The sequence below is a fragment of the Heterodontus francisci genome, chromosome 35 (assembly GCF_036365525.1).
Source record: "Heterodontus francisci isolate sHetFra1 chromosome 35, sHetFra1.hap1, whole genome shotgun sequence".
In the NCBI taxonomy this organism is placed as follows: domain Eukaryota; kingdom Metazoa; phylum Chordata; class Chondrichthyes; order Heterodontiformes; family Heterodontidae; genus Heterodontus; species Heterodontus francisci.
In genome coordinates this window covers 23,635,516-23,655,282 of record NC_090405.1, presented here as the reverse complement: position 1 = coordinate 23,655,282, position 19,767 = coordinate 23,635,516, and the positions used below count along the sequence as shown (strand labels likewise).

Genomic DNA, 19,767 nt, shown 5'->3' with positions numbered 1-19,767 from the left:
CTGGTTTTGTGAGTCACCTTAAATCTATAACCTTCGGTTATTGACCTTTCAGCAGTTAGAAACAGTTCCTCAGTATTTACTCTACCTCAAACCTTCAAGGAAGCTCTGCAAAGTAACTGAAAATCAAGTTGTCAGAAGTGGGATTTAAACACATGCCTCCAGTGAAAGCTGCAACCTGAACAGAGAAGCTGAAACCGCTCAGTCACCTCAACTGTTCAGACCTTTTTGACCTCGTCATCGCTTCTGTACTTTGAAAGGTTCACTCAGTTCAGGAACTTGTTCAATGTTGCTGGAATGCTCAGTGACTGGGATATTAACTCCCCCGGGTTTTCCTGAGCTTGTTCTCGGTGTATGGGGATGTTTATCCTGGGCTGTGGAATCTTGCATCCCTGTAATGGACATTAACCCACTGATTGAATCTGTATTCACTGCTTTCCGCTGGTGCTGGGTAATTGCAGAGTGTGGGGCTGGAATGTTGCTGCTTGTCCCGGCCTCACTCACTCTGGGAAAGAGTGAATAATTGATGCGTCTGTTTCTGTATCTGAAATGTGGCTTAGATCTGCTGTTATTAACCGAGGCAGCGCTGCAGAAGGATACGTTAATAATCTCTCACTAATCAACTGCAAACAGTCAGAATGTGTAACTTTGAGAAGCACTTTCTGCACCGTCAGGGCTGGAAAGTTGAGGGAGGGAGAGACACTGTCAGTATCTGAGTGTATACAGCACTGTACAGAGAAAGAGCCAATATACCGGGGCTGAGACACAGTGCATCTTTTCACATTTAATCACAATAATATCCACAGTCAGGAGCTGAAAATGATGAAAAACCGAATAGCAAGAGCAAAATTAAGAAATGTAAGTAATTATAGATTAGCTGATCAGCTTTCACTGTGTTACCTGGTAGTCTACTGTTTTATATTCAATGCTGTCTCCACTGTGGCCAGGGAATGATTTCTTCTCAAAGGCTGAACATTAACAAAACTGCTTGTAATTTAAAATCTTTTAAAAGTAATTCCATGGAGCGAATGGGGCAAAGTCAAATAACTGCATCAATTATAGGAGAGCTGGTTGGTGATGACGTGGATGTGTCTGCAGTGTGCAGGACCAGACTGTTTCTATAGATTCACAATGAATGTTCCATCTTTATTTATAACAGTAAAACTGATAGTGGACAATGGCTATTCTGGTTGCAGCAACCTGAAGCTTTAACTCATTAACACCCTACTTTAGGGTAATTTAGAAAGCACAACATGCAGCTCTGTCAGTTAGTGTGTTTGTTTGTTAACCCACAATTTGATGGTTCAAGCACATAAATGGATGAGGCTTTATTAACTTAAACTCTTCTACATCTGCTTTCTTACTCTTGCTGTTGATTTTTCAAAGATAAGGTTAATCAAGTCTTTCTTTGTGAAATCCATGCTGACTGTGTTTTATTATTTTTCATTTCCATCTGTATTTTCTACTTTGGAGGATTACAGGATATTATCATTTTTTTTATTCATTCATGGGAGGTGGGTGTCGCTGGCTGGGCCAGCATTTATTATCCATCCCTAATTGCCTTGAGAAGGTGGTGCTGAGCTGCCTTCTTGAACCACTGCAGTCCATGTGCTGCTGTTATGAAGAGAGTTCCAGGATTTTGACCCAGCAACAGTGAAGGAACGGTGATACAGTTACAATTCAGGATGGTGTGTGGCTTGGAGGGGAACTTGCAGGTTGTGGTGTTCCCATGCATCTGCTGCCCTTGTCCTTCCAGGTGATAAAGGTCGCGGGTTTGGAAGGTGCTGTCTCAGGAGCCTTGGCACATTGCTGCAGTGCATCTTGTGGATGGTACACACTGCTGCCTCTGTGTGCCAGTGATGGAGGGCATGAATGTTGTAAATGGGGTGCCAATCAAGCGGGCTGCTTTGTCCTGTTGAGTTTCTTGAGTATTGTTGGAGCTGCACCCAGCCAGACAAGTGGAGAGTATTCCATCATACCCCTGACTAATGTACAGGCTTTGGGGAGTCAGGAGGTGAGTTACTTGCCGCAGGATTCCTAGTCTCTGACCTGCTCTTGTAGCCATAATATTTATATGGCTACTGCAGTTCAGTTTCTGCTCAATGGTAACCCCCAGGTTGTTGAGAGTGGGGGATTCAGCGATGGTAATGCCATTGAATGTCAAAGGGAGATGGTTAGATTCTCTCTTGTTTGGGATGGTCATTGTCTGGCAGTTGTGTGGTGAGAATCTTATACATCTTTATTGTAGGGTACTCTATTGTACTGTTGAGTGACTACACTTTAAAAGTCCTTCCTTCATTGGCTGTAAAAGGGTTTGCAATGTCCTGTGGTCGTGAAATGCAAGTCTTGCTTTTTCCATTGTTATCAGTGTCATTGTGATCAAAAGATAGGATTCATGAGCACAAAGTTTAAATCAATTTTGATTAAAATAATGTAAAAGCATCTGTATTTTTGCACTATACTTAATAATCTCCATCTTCCTATCCTTACCCTGAAATTGATTCCACAATCGCAGTCCCTCAGACAATTTCAGCTCTGTTCTGATGAAAGGTCACAGATCTGAAACGTTAACTCTGTCTCTCTCTCCACAGATGCTGCCAGACCTGCTGAGTATTTCCAGCATTTTCTGTTTTTATTTCAGATTTCCAGTATCAGCAGTATTTTGCTTCTGTGTTACTTTGAAAGTTAAAACTGACCCACCTGTCTACAATTCACACTGGGGTCTCCCATGAAATGATTCTGTATAATGTTGCTGTAATGAATACAGACTCCGAGCACAGAGCTTCCTGTGGGGAATTGGGGATATGAAAACCAGCAGACTCTGCAGGAATTTCCACTGGGAGCACAAATTCACAAAATCTACCTTTTATATATTGATTCATTTTGATTGTCCTTCTGGAAAATTATTTTGAAGCAATTTAAACATCAACCCACAGCTCCATGACTGGGTCAATTATGAGGTCATCCTCTGACAGGTCATGTGACAGCTGGAGCCACAAGACATCAGAACCAGATTTGTGACTGGATTAAAACCCGGAATCCTGTCATAATGGCTTTTCAAATAAAGCTGTTGCTGTTTGAAAACACAGCAGTTAAACTTTCTGCCTGACCATGAGGGGAGCTGGGGAGAAATTTACAAAACTAAATCCTTTTACAAAATAGTTCAAAAACCATTCACTGAAAAATCATGTGAGGATTCATATGCAGTAGAGAAACAAGCAGAATACAGAAAGTACAGAGGAGAGCTGAAAAAGGAAATGAGATCAGCAAGAGAATGTATGAGAAAAGATTAGCAGGTCACATAACTGGGAACACTGAAGACTTTTACCAACATATGGACAGTCAATGAAAGGGTGGGTCAATTAGGAGATCCTGTGGAGGCAGAGGGTGTGGCTGAGGTACTAATTAAGTACATTTCATCTGTCATCACAAAACAAACGGGTGCTGCAAATGTCACAGTAAAGGAGGAGGAAGTGGAGAATTTGGAGGGGATGAAAATAGATAAAGAGGAGACAATTACAAGGTTAGCAGTGCTCACACCTGTCTACAGGTCACCCGTTCTGGATGGGCTGCATCCTGGGTTGCTGAGGGAAGTCAGGGTGGAAATAGCAGAGACTCGAACCACAATCTTTCAATCCTCCTTAAATATGGGAATGATGCCAGAGGACTGGAGGATGGAGGTAAGCTTGGGTAGTTCAATCTCAGTTTAACTTGACCATTTTTATCATGTATCCATTGTCATAACTAACAACGTTAAGAAAGCCATTTTATAATGAACACATGACCAAAGGAACCATTTTGTGTTCAGTACTAACGTTTATATCCTGTATAATTAATGAGTAGCTACCCATCCTGAAACAGATGATTGTAAAAGTAATGAACCTTGATTGAGTTATAATTAATGAATCAATAAACATTTTAGAGAGAATGGGTTTTCATTTAAAGTTAGTTCAATCTAATTACTGTGAGTTTCTGTGTCTGTGTGGGAAAGGACAGTTTCAGCTAAATGTATTCAAACAATGGACCTTTCTCGGACCCCTGATAAAACCCATGGTATGCTACATCGTGACCTTCAAGAGTCTAGATTTTATGAACAGGAAACTTGTTTCAGATCAGATTGGGAGACAGTGTGAAACCACTCCATTGTACTCATGTCTGAGATTCTGAGGACAGGTGACTGTTAGTGGAAGACATTATTAAGAACTAATTAAATGTACCTAGCAACAGCTAGGACCAATTATTATTTTACATGGTGGTGTGATGGCCATCCAGGGGTTAAAAGTAGGGAGCTTGTAAGGTTTCAGTGTGCAGGAACACTAGAAGATCTCAGGGGTAAAGACTCAGATCATCAACCAAGTTCTCCACCTGATGAGGGATCTAGGCTGGACAAAGAGGACCGTGACGCTCTGAGACCAAGCTCGACCAGTCCCCAGAGCTGTAAAGTTATATTCCCCAAGTTTGTTAAGTATAATTTTACTTTCAATTATTAAGTACTATTTTACTCTCAATAAAAGTTCTGGACTTATTAATCAAGTATCCTGTTGCTTTAATTGGTTAAAGTCATGCCCAAAGTGATTGTCTGCAATAGACTTTCCAGAATTAAAAGATAAGTCTGCAAGGGTTGTGAATATTACAGCCCTGTTTAAAAAGAGAGATAAACCCAGGAACTACAGACCAATTAGTCTAATGTCGGTGGTGGGGAAACTTTTAGAGACAATTATCCAGGAGGAAATTAACTGTCACTTGGTAGAACATGGGCTAATAAATGACAGCCAGAACAGATTGGTTAACAGAAGATTGTGTCTGAAATAATTAATGAATTAATTTCTTTGATGAAGTTTCAGAGAGAGTTGACGAGGGTGGTGAGGTTGATGGTACGTGTCTGGACATCAAAATTGTGTTTGAAAAGATACCATAAACTAGACTTGGGGCAGCACAATGGCACAGTGGTTGGCACTGCAACCTCACAGCTCTCGCAACCCAGGTTCAGTTCTGGGTACTGCCTGTGCAGAGTCTGCAAGTTCTCCCTGTGACTGTGTGTGTTTCTGCTGGGTGCTCCGGTTTCCTCCCACAAGCAAAGACTGCAGGTTGATAGGTAAATTGGCTGTTGTAAATTGCTCCTAGTGTAGGTAAGAGAATGGTGGGGATGTGGTAGGGAATATGGGATTATGGTGTCGGATTACTATAAATGGGTGGTGGTTGGTCAGCACAGACTCAGTGGGCCGTAGGGCCTGTTTCAGTTTTGCATCTCTCTATGACTTGCTAACAAAATTCAAGCAGATGGGATTAAAGGGGCAATGGCAGTGTGGATCCAAAATTGGCTGCAGGGTAAAAAGTAGGGTGAATGCTTGTTTTTCAGAATGGAGGGAGTAAGACAGTAATGTCCTTGTTGTTGCAATATGTTCAATGTCAGACCCCGAGCTGTCCGAGGGATGGGGCAATTTGTGATGTTCCTGTGGTTGCAATATTTGCAGTGTCTGACCTTGATCTGTCACAGGGACGTGGCATTTATGAGGTCCCTGTGGGGTGCTGTTTGTTTGGTGTATCACACTGACCTGTCCCAGAGAGCGGGAAGGTTGTGATGTCCTTGTGGGTTGCAATCTGTTCAGTGTCTGACTCTGATCTGGACCAGAGATGGGGCAGTGTGTGATATCCTTGTGCATGTCATACAGGCCCACTGGTGTGTGGTTCCATCCTGATGCCAAGAAACAGAGCCCCATCTCTGGGCAAAAAGTCTCACTTCTCAAGGGGTGTCTCGAGAAGACACAGTGGCGCAGTGGTTAGCACTGCAGCCTCACACCTCCAGTGACCCGCGTTCGATTCTGGGTACTGCCTGTGCAGAGTTTACAAGTTCTCCCTGTGACTGCGTGGGTTTCTGCCGGGTGCTCTGGTTTCCTCCCACAGCCAAAGACTTGCAGGTTGATAGGTAAATTGGCCATTGTAAATTGCCCCTAGTGTAGGTAGGTGGTAGGGGAATTGAGGGGATGTGGTAGGAATATGGGATTAATGTAGGATTAGTATAAATGGGTGGTTGATGGTCGGTACAGACTCGGTGGGCTGGAAGGACCTGTTTCAGTTCTGTATCTCTAAATAATTAAATAAGAAGGCTGAGGCAGTAAACCTGGACAGTAAATCCGGAGTGGAGTCCTGGAGGCGGTTCTTTCTTTTTTTCTTTGTCTTTTGGGCCTCCTTATCTCGAGAGACAATGGATACGCGCCTGGAGGTGGTCAGTGGTTTGTGAAGCAGCGCCTGGAGTGGCTATAAAGGCCAATTCTGGAGTGACAGGCTCTTCCACAGGTGCTGCAGAGAAATTTGTTTGTTGGGGCTGTTGCACAGTTGGCTCTCCCCTTGCGCCTCTGTCTTTTTTCCTGCCAACTACTAAGTCTCTTCGACTCGCCACAATTTAGCCCTGTCTTTATGGCTGCCCGCCAGCTCTGGCGAATGGAGGCGGTTACCTGTGACTTATCAGGCAGTTTTCCAGCAACTCCTACAGCAGAACTGGTAACAAACAGTACTGGTTTTTCCTTTCCTTTGGACAATACGAGCAATGCTGAGAGGGGGTCCTGATGCTCAGGGTCTCCATACTGTTTGCCCAGGCCTGTGCCCTAGAGAGGACACTCCAGCTTCGTGGTTAAACATGAGCACAACCCGGGAATAAACAGTTACTGATTATAAGCTCTCATTCAATTGGTGTAGAGTATGAGCGCCAGGGGTTACTTCGGACAGTGGGAGAGCTCTTAGTGTCTCATTGGATAGCTACCATTCACTCCAAGCTGAGCAGCCCCCAGTCAGTTAGGTGCTGTGAAGCCACGACCTGCTTGCTTCAATGGGTGCCTGGAGCTTAGAGAGTCATCTCTCAACAGGCGGATTGATAATCAATGCACCAAGAAAAACAAACTCAACAAAGAAGACACCAGTCCTTCGCATCACAAGCTGGAATGTAAGGACCATGTGTCCTGGCCTTACCGACAACCTTCTGCAGGTTGATGACACACACAAGACAGCTGTGATCGACAAGGAACTCACAAGGCTCAATGTGGACATTGCTGTGCTGCAAGAAACCAGACTCGTTCAAAGTGGATCCCTCAAAGAGAAACACTACACCTTCTTCTGGCAGGGGAAAGCCCAAGAGGCAACTCGTGAGCATGGAGTGGGTTTCACAGTAAAATACACGCCACTTCAGATGAGTGAACCACCCACAGTAGGCTCAGAGAGACTTCTTACTCTTCACTTGTCAACAAGTGTGGGCCCAGTTAATCTCATGTGAATCTATGTCCCGACACTCACCTCCACCCCAGATGTCAAGGATCAATTCTATGTGACACTTGACACTGCCATCAGTAGAATTCCCAGCACTGAGGGACTGTACCTTCTAGGAGACTTCAACACAAGCTTGGGTACTGACTACACAGCTTTGCCAATGTGCATAGGGCACCAGGGGATTGGCAAGATGAACGAAAATGGACAGAGGTTGCTGGAGCTATGCTGTCACCATGGATTCTGTGTGATGAACAGCTACTTTCAGGTCAAGCTGTGCTACAAGGTGTCCTGGAGACATCCGAGATCATGCCATTGGCACCAGCTAGACCTTCTCTTCACCAGACATAACACCCTCAGCAGTGTCCTCATCACTCGCAGCTATCACAGCGCTGACTGTGACACTGACCACTCCCTGGTGTGTAACAAGGTCAGGCTTCAGCCAAGGAAGCTTCATCCATCCATGATGAAAGCTCGTCTTCTGATCAACACTTGCCGAACCACTGATCCAGAAAGGACCCAGGAGTTCCTCAACATCCTCGATCAGGCTCTTTCAGACAACAATGCTCAAGGCCTCAGTGCAGTGTCAAAGTGGAATCATCTGCACACCACCATCTATAACTCTGCACTCACTGTGTATGGGAAAAGAGATGGGAGGAATGCTGACTGGTTTGAGGCTTATTGGACTGAAATGGAGTCAGTTACTGTAACTAAGAGGAGAGCCCTCATGAACTACAAACAAGTCCCCAGCAAACAACATCTAAATGCTCTCAGAGCTGCCAGAAACAAATCTCTGCAGACTGCTCAGCACTGCACCAATCAATACTGGTTAAAACTCTGCTGATGAATCCGGGGATGCTAGAGGGATGTATGAAGGAATTAAGAAAGCAATGGGCCCAGTAGTAACTAAATCAGCACCTTTTGAAGACAAAGAGAGGGGTGATCATCACTGAACCTAACAAGCAGATGGAAAGGTGACTGGAGCATTATCTTGAACTCTACATAACGGAGAACATTGTCATTGAAGTAGCTCTCAGTGCCATTCCAGACTTCCCTGTCATGGAGGAACTGGACAGTGAGCCCTCCATAGTCGAGCTCAACAAGGGCTCAAAACATGCGTGATGCAAACATTGTCACCTTGTACAAAATTAAGGGGGATCGCAGTGACTGCAGCAATTATCGGAGCCAGCTACTCAGTTCCACTCACCTGCTCGATCCCTTTCCTCCTGCAAGTTCCTTTGCTTCAGGTATCCATCCAATTTCCTTTTCAAATCATTGATTGTCTCTACTTCCACCACACTCGTGGGTCAGGACATTACCACTCACGGCATAAAAAAATTCCACCTCACCCAAGGATGGGAAATATTTATATCTTCTATATTTAGCTTATTCCCTATCTCTACGAGAATAGAATGGCAGTCAACATGAAAGGGAACCCAAAAATCTTCGAGCAGTATATAAATAATAAGCAGGTAGTCAGCGGTGAAGTGGGCCCCATTAGGGACAAAGAGGGTAATATATACTTAGAGCTGCAGGGCAGTGTTAATCTAGTTAATAAGTACCTTGTATCAATGATCACTAAGGAAGTGGAATTTGACAACATATCAGTAGAAGTGGAGAGTGTAGAGGCAATGGAGAGGGTACAAATTGAGAGAGGGAGGTACTGAAAAGGCTGGTTATGCTTCAGGAAGATAAATTACCTGGTCCGGATGGCTTTCATCCCAGATTGCGAAAGGAAATGTGGATGCAGATAACAGAAAGGCTTTCTATAATCTTCCAATCTTCCCTGGATACGGGGGAGGTGTCAGAGGATTAAACAGTGGCAAATGTGACACCCTTATCCAAGAAAGGGTGTAAGGACAGTCCGGCTAACTACAGGCCAGTTAGATTAACAGCAGTGGTGGGTAAGGTTTCAGAAAGAACAATCAGGGAAAAATTCAACAGTCACTTGGAGAGGTTTGAGTTAATTAAGGAGAGTGAGCATGGATTTATACATGGGAGTTCATGCTTGACTAATCTAACTGCATTTTTTGATGAACTAACAGAGAAGGTTTATGAAGGGAATGCAGTGGATGTTGTTTATATGGATTTTAAGAAACGACACATAAAAGGGTGATTAACAACATTGAGGTTCATGGAATAGGAGGGTCAGTGTCCAATTGGATAGAAAATTGGCTTAAGGACAGAAAACAGCAAGTCGTAATAAATGATTCATTCTCAGACTGGAAGGTTGTCGACAGTGCTGTTCCCCAAGGGTCACTGCTGGAACCACTGCTTTTTACTTCCGACAGATAAATGACTTGGATCTTGGAATATAGAGTAGAATCTCAAAATATGCCGATAACACCAAACTTGGAGAAGTGGCAAACAGTGAGGATGAAATGAACCACCTGCAACAAGACAGTGATAGGCTAGCAGAATGGGCAGACAGGTGCAGATCGATTTTAATAGTGACTAGTGTGAGGTGATGCATTTTAGCAGAAGGGATAGGGAGAGGCAATATATACTTAATGGCACAGTTCTAAAGAGTGTGCAGGAATAGAGGGACCTGTTCACTGAACAATGAACAACGTGAACAATGACTTCTTGTTGTGTGCTCTCAGATTTGTCACCTTCACTGTACTGGAGTGAGGTGACATCTACTGGCAGGAAGCAAGAACTGCAATCAAGCAGCAGAAATTCCATCGTCTGTCAGGGTGAAAGAAACATTGCAATGTGAGGAAATAGTGAATGGGTTTGATTGGGTTGATGGAGACATGATTCCACTTGTGGTGGAGTCCAAAGCAAAGGCCAGAAATATAAAATTGTCATTATTAAAAGATATGAGGAATTCATGATAAATGTATTTAGGTAGTGAGTGGGTGGAATCTAGGTAAAATAGAAAGTGAGATTGGGTGGACAGAAGCAGTGTGAAAGGATGGCTCAAACAAAAGGTAAACGCCCTGAAAGGTGAACTCTGTTTCTCTCTCCACAGATGCTGCCAGAGTTTCTGAACATTTCCAACACTTTCTGTTTTTATTTCAGAATTTGCAAGATGTTGCTTTGCTCTGAAAAAAAATTGGATGATCGGCTTTGGCTGCCAGTGAAATTCCACAGGAGCTAAAAGGAAGTTCTGACATCAGTGGCATGTTGATCTAGGGGTATGATTCTTGCTTAGGGTGAGTGATTAATTAATGTGTGTGAGATCCTGGGTTCAAATCCTGGACAAGCCCTTCTTCTTTGGCATTTTTAGATTAAGGTCATTGATTGGTTTCAGCCTTGCAGAAGGCGGAATTGATTTCCATATGGAGCCTGCTTGAGGACCAGAGAGCTGGATTCAAAGAGCTTGATTAACTAAATGTACAGATAGCCAAGTGAGAATATAAAGTTGTTGCAGTAATTGTGACCTGACTCCAAAAACAACAGGACTGGGTTCTGGACTGGAATGGAATGGAATTCTTCAGTGTTTCTGCTGTTTGGCTTGCATTGACTCATCGATTTTCTTGTTTTTCACTTTGTCGATGCCTTTGAATAATTGTGGATCCTTCTTCAGATTGTCTTCTTTCACCAGGTCGTTCTGACCTCTGATGATGATGATCGTAATGAGCTTCAACTCACTGATAGTTTTGGAAGTGAGCAGATTTCCTTTGCTTGAGTCTACAACATGGAACTCAGTCTGACATGTGGACCCATGGGAGGATTTGAATGCCACCCCTGCGTTGGAGAATACAGTTGCATCCATCCAATAAGAGACCGAGTAGAAGTGACAGTTCAGTCAGTCAAACATTAAACTTTTAATTTCAGGGTGGTGAGTTTGAGTGCCATTTTGTTTTTCCCTTTTTTAAGGCTTCATTAGCAGAGAGTACAAGGAGTGTTTGAAATGAAATTCAACAAAAGTATGAGAAAGTCTCACTTTGATTCGGGACTCATCTCTCTGCAGCATCTCGCTGTGAAAGATTGAACTTCATCTCATTTCATTCCCAGCTCGGGGTCAGTGCGGCTCAGTGGGACTTCTGGCTGTCTCCTGCTTCACAATCCATCAGTGCTGAGAAAGCAATGGGGAATATTATTCACGGCTCTGTAACCTGAGGACACCGATTTAAGGTGAATGGCAAAAGAACCAAAGGCAACATGAGGAAAAACTTCTTTTGCACAGCGAGTGGTTAAGATATGATATGCACTGCTTGAGAGTGTGATGGAGGCTGATTCAACCATGGCTTTCAAAATGGTATAAAATAATTATCTGAAGTGGAAAAATTGCATGTTTTCATGGAATACATGAGTCTGTGGCATGAGCTGAGTTGCTCGTGCACAGAAGCAGCACAAGCACAATGAGCTGAATGGCTTCCTTTTGTTCTGTAACTATTCTATGATCTATGATTCTTTTCAGAGTGAAATCAACACTCACATACAAGAAAATGACAGGTACAATGTAAACCCCACACTAACATACCAGCGAATGCTAGGGACAGAGTAAAACCAATCAGTCCTGGACTAGAAACTGACAGGTACACTGTAAACTTCGCATTACCAGACAAGAAATTGACAGATACAGTGTGAAACCCACAGTCACGTAGCAGCAGTTGGCAGGTAACGTGTAAAAATCTTTCTTTCATATCCCAACTGCAAGGTACAAAGGAAATTAGGTACAAACCCAGGCTCACACTTCAAAGACTGAAAGATACAAAGCAAAACACATATTCACCTACAAGTACAGAGACGAAGACACACTCAGAGGAGGTGCAGATTAAAGACACATGCATGTAACAGAAACTGATAGGGATAGAATCAAACCCTTTCTCACTTCTCAGAAACTGATAGATATAGACAAAAGCTGATGCTCACATACAAGTTGCTGAAAGATATGTGGTGAAACACACAGAGCAATAGCAGAAACAAACAGGTACTGAATAATACCCACAGTCACAGACCAAAAACTGAAATATACTGAGTTAAACATCACTTTCTCACACAAGAAACTCATGGCTACAAAGTGAAGCTGACTCTATCCTCCCAGGCATTGACAGGTGCAAGAGAAAACACTCACGACGATACCAGGTCATGAAATGTACGTAATAAAACCTTTCAGCTGAAAGAATAGCATTAATGACAGGTGTGGTACCCAGAATGCTCAGCGGCCTAGAATCCGCCCTATCTGTGACAGGAGCGGGGCGCGCAGGCGCGGTAGAGAGCTTTGTCAGGAGCTGGAGCTGCGGGTTCGGAGTTGGAGCGGGCTATTCACAAAGTGCGAGAAGACTTTGCGGGCTCACACAGCTGGAGCAGGGCCTCAGGGCCACAATAAGATGGAACAATCCCATCTGTATCCCTGCGGATGGCGGTGGTGAAGCTTTTCCCGGTGAGGCTTCCCGAAACGGCGTCCACAAATGGATAAGAATTGGGGACTGGGCAGGGAGCGTCTCTAAATGAATAAAATTTGGGTCCTGGTCAGGGAGCGTCTGTAAATGGACAGGAATTGGGGACTGGGCAGGGAGCGTCTGCAAATGGACAAGAATTGGGGGACTGGGCAGGGAGCGTCTCTAAATGAATAAAATTTGGGTACTGGTCAGGGAGCGTCTGTAAATGGATAAGAATTGGGGACTGGGCAGGGAGCGTCTGCAAATGGATAAGAATTGGGGGACTGGGCAGGGAGCGTCTCTAAATGAATAAAATTTGGGTACTGGTCAGGGAGCGTCTGTAAATGGATAAGAACTGGGGACTGGGCAGGGAGTGTCTATAATTGAATAAGAGTTGGAGACTGGGCAGGAAGCATTTCTAAATGAATAAGATTTGGGGACTGGGCAGGGAGCGTCTATAAATGCTTAAGAATTGGGGACTGGTTAGGGAGCGTTTTTTTAATTCGTTCGTGGGATGTGGGCGTCGCTGGCTCGATCTCAGCTCGAGTAATGTGTCCAGTTCTGGGCACCAGGCTTTAGAAAGGACATCAAAGCTTCTGAGACAGTTCAGAGGAGATTTGCTAGAATGATCCCAGAGATGAGGGGTGTCAGTTCTCTGGACAGGCTGGTGAAGCTGGGATTGTTCTCTTCAGAGTAGAGAAGGTTAAGGGAAGATTTAATAGAGATGTTCAGAATCATGAAGGATTTTCATAGGGTAGAGAGGGAGAAACTGTTTCCACTGTCCTGGGGGGTCAGTAACCAGAGGACACAGATTTAAAATAATTGGCCAAAAATGTCAAGGGGAGGTGAGGAAGGATCTTTTTACCCAGTAACTGATTCGGATTTGGAATGAATTGTCTGACAGGGTGGTGGAAACAGATTCAATTATAACTTTCATAAGGGAATTGGACAAATATTTCAAAGTGAAATTCTCCAGGATTATGGGGAAATAGGCAGGGGGTTGGACTAATTGCATCTTTTTGTTAGAGAGTCAGCAGAGGCACAATGGGGCCGAATGGCCTCCATCTGTGCTGTATGATTCTATGAACATAAGAACGAGGAGCCGGAGTCGGCAATTCAGCCACTCGTGCCTGCTCTGCCATTCAATACAATCATGGCTGATCTCATCACGGCAGTTCTTGTTTCTTGCCAGTAGATGTCACCTCACTCCAATACAGTGAAGTTTACAAATCGGAGAGAGACACAACAGGAAATAATTGTTCACATTATAGTGAATGTGTGGGATTTAGAAATACTAGGAGTGGAGACGAGTTATTACTTGTCTGCTCGATCCCCATAGCCCTGTAAAATTATTTCCTTCAAGTGCCCATTCAAATTCCTTTTGTAATCCTCGATTATCTCCATTTCCACCGCCCTCGTGGGCAGCGAGTTACAGATCATCACCAATCAGTGTAAGAAAGTTCTTCCGCACATTCCCCCTGTACCTCCTGTCCAAAACCTTCAATCTGTGTCCCCTAGTCCTTGTACCAATAGTTAACGGGAACAATGTTTCCTTGCCAACTTATTTAAAACTGTCATAGCCGAAAACACATCTATCAATTCTCCCCTCACTCTCCTTTGATGCAGGTAGAACAACCCTAGCTTTTCCAACCTAACCTTGTAACTAAAATCCTCCATCCCTGGATCCATTCTGGTGAATTTCCTCTGCATCCTCTCAAGGACGCTCACATTCTTTCTTAAGTGTGGTAAGCAAAACTGGAAGCAACACGCCAACTGGGGCCTAACCAGAGCTTTATAATGGTTCAGCATAACTTCCCTGCTTTGTACTCAATGCCTCTATTTATAAAGCCCAAGATCCCATATGCTTTGCTAACCACTCTCGCAATATGTCTTGCCACCTTCAAAGATTGATGCACATGAACCCCAAGTCCCTCTATTCCAGCACACTCTTTAGAACTGTGCCATTAAGTATATATTGCCTCTCCCTATTCCTTATGCCAAAATACATCACCTCATACTTGTCACTATTAAATTCCATCTGCCACCTGTCTGCCCATTCTGCTCGCCTATCATTGTCCTGTTGCAGGCAGTTCATATCATCCTCACTGTTTGCCACTCCTCCACGTTTGTTGTCATCGGGATATTTTGAGATTCTACTCAATATTCCAAGATCCAAGTCATTTATCTTTAGCAAAAAAAGCAGTGGTTCCAGCACTGACCCTTGGGAAACACCACTGTCGACTATCTTCCAGTCTGACAAAGAATCATTTCATAAGACTCTCTGTTTTCTGTCCTTAAACCAATTTTCTATCCAATTGGACACTGACCCTCCTATACCACGAACCTCAATTTTGTAAACCTCCCTTTTATGTGGTACCTTGTCAAACGCTTCCTTAAAATCCATATAAACAACATCCACTGCATTCCCTTCATCAAGCTGCTCTGTTAGTTCATCAAAAAATGCAGTTAGATTAGTCAAGCATGAACTCCCATTTAAAAATCCATGCTCACTCTCCTTAATTAACTCGAACCTCTCCAAGTGACTGTTGATTTTTTACCCTGATTATTCTTTCTAAAACCTTACCCACCGCTGCTGTTAATCTAACTAGCCTGTAGTTAGCCGGACTGTCCTTACACCCTTTCTTGAATAAGGGTGTCGCATTTGCCACTGTTTACTCCTGGCACCTCCCCCGTATCCAGGGAAGATTGGAAGATTATGGCAAACTCTTCCATTATCTGCATCCGCATTTCCTTTCGCAACCTGGGATGCCAGGCATCCAGACCAGGTGATTTATCTTCCCTAAGCACAGCCAGCCTTTTTAGTACCTCCCTCTCCTAATTTGTACTCTCTCCATTGTCTCTACTCTCTTCACTTCGACTGATATTTTGTCAAATTCCACTTCCTCAGTGATCACTGATGCAAAGTACTCATTAAGTAGATTAACATTGCCCTGCACCTCTAAGCTTATATTATCCTTTTTGTCCCTAATAGGCCCGACTCAACCTCTTACTACCCACTTATCATTTACATGCTGCTCGAAGATTTTTGGGTTTCCTTTCATGTTGACTGTCAGTCTATTCTCATAGAAATAGAGAATAAGCAAATATAGAAGATGTAAGTATTTCCCATCCTTGATGAGGTGGAATTTTTTATGCTGTGGGTGGTAATGTCTTGGCCCACGAGTGTGGTGGAAGCAGAGACAATCAATGATTTGAAAAGGAAATTAGATGGATACTTGAAGGAAAGAAACTTGCAGGAGGAAAGGGACCGAGCTGGTGAGTGGAACTGACTAGATTGCTCCGGGGAGAGCCAGCATGGACGTGATAGGCCAAACGACCACCTTCTGTGCTGTAAATGACTCTGTGTTGTTTCTCAAATTCAATCCACTGGTGCTTGGTAAATAATTTCAAAGTAAATTGTGCAACCGGAAAATCAGAACCAAGGCAAGAGACGCATAAGGAAGCAAAATTGCTGAAACCCGGGATTGAACCAGGGACCTTTAGATCTTCAATCTAACGCTCTCCCAACTGAGCTATTTCAGCCCCACATTAACAGCGGTTTGGTGTCCTTGTTTTGGAAGAAAATACATACATTCAAGTTTTCCAAAAAATTAAAGAACACAACATGTGAGTAATATTCCCCATTGCTTTCTCAGTACTGATGGATTGTGAAGCGGGAGACAGCCAGAAGTGCCACTGAGCCGCACAGACCCCGAGCTGAGAATGAAATGAGATCAAATTCAATCTTTCATAGTGAGATGCTGCTGAGAGGTAAGAGTCCTGAATCAAAGCGAGACTTGCTCATTTCAAACACTCCCTGTACTCTCTGCTCATGAGGCCTTACAAAAGGGAAAAACAGAATGGCACTCAAACTCACAACCCTGCCATTAAAAGTCTCATATTCGACTGACAGAACTGTCACTTCTACTCGGTCTCTTATTGGATGGATGCAACTCCAACGCAGGGGTGGCATTCAAATCCTCCCATGGGTCCACATGTCAGACTGAGTTCCATGTTGTAGACTCAAGCAAAGGAAATCTGCTCACTTCCAAAACTATCAGCGAATTGAAGCTGATTACAATCAACATCATCAGAGGTCAGAACTACCTGGTGAAAGAAGACACCCTGAAGAAGGATCCACAATTATTCAAAGGCATCGACAAAGTGAAAAACAAGAAAATCGATGAGTCAATGCAAGCAAAACAACAGAAACACTGAAGAATTCCATTCCATTCCATTCCAGAACCCAGTCCTGTTGTTTTTGGAGTCAGGTCACAATGACAGCAACAACTTTATATTCCCACTTGGCTATCTGTACATTTCGTTAATTACAATTTTGTCGACAAGCTCTTTGAATCCAATTGTCTGGTCCTCAAGCCAGCTCCGTATGGAAGTCAATTCCACCTTCTGCAAGGCTGAAACCAATAGATAACCTTAATCTAAAAATGCCAGCAGACCAGGACTCATCCGGGACTTGAACCCGGGATCTCTCGCATGTTAATTAACCATACTCCCAAAGCAAGAATCATACCCCTAGACCAACGAGCCACTGACAGGTCAGGCTTTATTAGCTGCTGTGGAATTTCACTGGAACCCCCCAGCCAATCATCCATTTTTTTTCAGATCAAAGCAACATCCTGCAAATGCTGAAATAAAAACAGAAAGTGCTGGAAATGTTCAGCAGCTCTGGCAGCATCTGTGCTGAGAGAAACACAGTTAACGTTTCAGGGCACTCACCTTTTGTTTCAGCCATCCTTTCAGACTGCTTCTGTCCATCCAATCTCACTTTCTATTCTATCCACATTCTAACCATTCACTACGTTACTACATTTTTCATGAATTCCTCATTTCTTTTATTAATGACAATTTTGTATTTCTGGCCTTTGCTTCAGACACCACCACAAGTGGAATCATGTCTCCATCTACCCAATCAAACCACTTCGCTGTATCGTCACATTGCAATGTTTCTTTAACCCTGACAGACTGTGGAGTTTCTGCTGCTTAATTGCAGTTCTTGCTTCCCGCCAGTAGATGTCACCTCACTCCAATACAGTGAAGTTTACAAATCTGAGAGAGACACAACAGGAAATAATTGTTCACATTATAGTGAATGTGTGGGATTTAGAAATACTAGGAGTGGAGACGAGTTATTATTGCACTCTGCTATTACATCTTTTATAATGGACTCCAGCATTTTCCCCACGACTGATGTCAGGCTAACCGGTATGTAATTCGCTGTTTTCTTTCTGCCTCTTTTTTTAAATAGTGGAGTTACATTAACTACCGTCCAATCCATTGGAACTGTTCCAGAGTCGATAGAATTTTGAAAAAAGACCAGAAATGCATCTGCTATTTCAAGGGCCACTTCCTTAAGTACTCTGGGATGTAGATTATCAGGCCCTGGGGATTTATCGGCCTTCAATCCCATCAATGTCCCAAACATTACCTACTAATACTGATTTCATACAGTTCCTCCTTCTCACTAGACCCTATGTTCCCCAACATTTCTGGGAGATAATTTGTATCCTCCTTTGTGAAGACAGATCCAAAGTATGTATTTAATTGGTCTGCCATTTCTTTGTTCCCCATTATAAATTCCCCCGTTTCTGACTGTAAGGGGCCCACATTTGTCTTCACTAATCTTTTTCTCTATACATATCTATAGAAGCTTTTACAGTCAGTTTTTATGTTCTCTGCTAGCTTACTCTCATACTCTATTTCCCCCTTCTTAATCAATCCTTTTGTCCTCCTCTGCTAAATTCCAAACTGCTCACAATCTTCAGGTTTGCTGCTTGTTCTGGCCATTTTATATTTCTCCTCCTTGGATCTAATACTTTCCTTAATTTCTTTTGTAAGCCACAGTTGAGCCACCCTTCCTGTTTTACTTTTGCACAGACAGGAATGAACAATTGTTGTAATTCATCCATGCGCTCTTTAAATGCTAGCCATTGCCTATCCACTGTCAACCCTTTAAGTAACGTTCCCCAATCTATCATAGCCAACTCCCGCCTCATACCTTCATAGTTTTCTTTGTTTAGATTCAGGACCCGAGTCTCGGAATCAACTCTCTCACTCTCCATCTTCATGAAGAATTTTATCATATTATGGGCGCACTTCCCCAAGGGACCCCACACAACAAGATTGTTAACTAATCCTTTCTCATTACACAATACCCAGTCCAGGATGGCCTGTTCTCTAGAGGTGTTATACACCTCTATCAATTCTCCACTCAATCTCCTTTGAGAAAGGCAGAATAATCCTAGCTTTTCCAACCTAACCTTGTAGCTAAAATCCCCCATCCCTGGATCCATTCTGGTAAATCGCCTCTGTGTCCTCTCAAGGACCCTCACATTCTTTCTAAAGTCTGCAGAGCAGAACTGGAAGCAACACTCCAATTGGGGCCTAACCAGAGTTTTATAATGGTTCAGCATAACTTCCCTGCTTTTGTACTCAATGCCTCTACTTATAAAGCCCAAAATCCCATATGCTTTGCGAACCACTCTCGCAATATGACTTGCCTCCTTCAAAGATTGATGCACATGAACCCCAAGTCCCTCTATTCCAGTCCACTCTTTAGAACTGTGCCATTAAGTATATATTGCCTCTCCCTATTCCTTATGCCAAAATACATCACCTCACACTTGTCACTATTAAATTCCATCTGCCACCTGTCTGCCCATTCTGCTAGCCTATCACTGTCCTGTTGCAGGCAGTTCATATCATCCTCACTGTTTGCCGCTCCTCCAGGTTTGGTGTCATCGGCATATTTTGAGATTCTACTCTGTATTCCAAGATCCAAGTCACTTACCTTGAGCAAAAAAAGCAGTGGTTCTAGCACTGACCCTTGGGGAACACCACTGTCGACTATCCTCCAGTCTGACAAAGAACCATTTAATAAGACTCGCTGTTTTCTGTCCTTAAACCAATTTTCTATCCAATTGGACACTGACTCTCCTATGCCACGAACCTCAATTTTGTTAACCGCCCTTTTATGTGGTACCTTGTCAAACACTTCCTTAAAATCCATATAAACAACATCCACTGCATTCCCTTCATCAACCTGCTCTGTTAGTTCATCAAAAAATGCAGTTAGATTAGTCAAGCATGAACTCCCATTTATAAATCCATGCTCACTCTCCTTAATTAACTCGAACCTCTCCAAGTGACTGTTGATTTTTTA

The 19,767-nt window shown here is 43.3% G+C and overlaps 1 non-coding gene across 1 annotated transcript; it reads right to left on the bottom strand.

Moving 5' to 3' along the window:
* Positions 1-16,057: 16,057 nt before the first annotated feature.
* Positions 16,058-16,130, bottom strand: trnaf-gaa (transfer RNA phenylalanine (anticodon GAA)). Its single transcript has one exon. It is a non-coding gene; the product is annotated as a tRNA-Phe (tRNA).
* Positions 16,131-19,767: the final 3,637 nt, after the last annotated feature.